Source organism: Salmo trutta, chromosome 14 (assembly GCF_901001165.1).
Source record: "Salmo trutta chromosome 14, fSalTru1.1, whole genome shotgun sequence".
NCBI lineage: Eukaryota > Metazoa > Chordata > Actinopteri > Salmoniformes > Salmonidae > Salmo > Salmo trutta.
Window position 1 is genome coordinate 34,372,548 of NC_042970.1, and position 731 is coordinate 34,373,278.

A 731-nucleotide genomic window follows, 5' to 3' on the forward strand; every position below is an offset into this window, starting at 1 on the left:
CAGAAAAATAAAAGACAAGACATCAGAGTATTTTTCAGTACACCAAAACGCAAAGTAAGAACCCTAGTAGCCTAATATCTCAAAGACTAGTTGATAAAATGTTCATAAGAAAGAAATGAAATTCTAATGGAAATATTTCACGATGTCATTAGGCAGAGCAGGCAACAGATGGCACACAGACAGCAGAGTTGGGGACAGATATGCAGGGACAGACTGGCAGAGACAGGGAGTCTCAGGTAAGTTTGTTGAGTCTTTGTTTGGCAACATTATGAAAGGTTCTCCATTATTTTTACTTGTAAAATAGGAACATAATTGGAAAATGCCATGGATACCCACACCCTCAACTTAAACTGGTGACTGAACTAAGATTTGTTAAAGGCAATGGTATTGCTGTTGTGAGTAGTTGTGTAGTTTTGGGTACCGGTAGTTAGGAGTACGGCAAACACCTTATTTCTTTGGTTCCTCAATATACATTTACCATATTACAATGTAGGCTATGTGTTACAGGACTACTTTTGGTGTCCCCCTCAGGAATTGCTCTTGAGAAAATTTTATGTAATTGTCCCAAAGTTGATATCAGATTTTCGCCCCTGTTTGTGTTTATACAGGACCTCCCGCCCACACCTACTGTCAACCAATAATCTCAATGTGGAGCTATACTGAGCCCTCCACATTGTTACATTTGAGAGGCGCGCAGCAATGCCGTACAGAGCTTGATTTGGTCTCTGCAT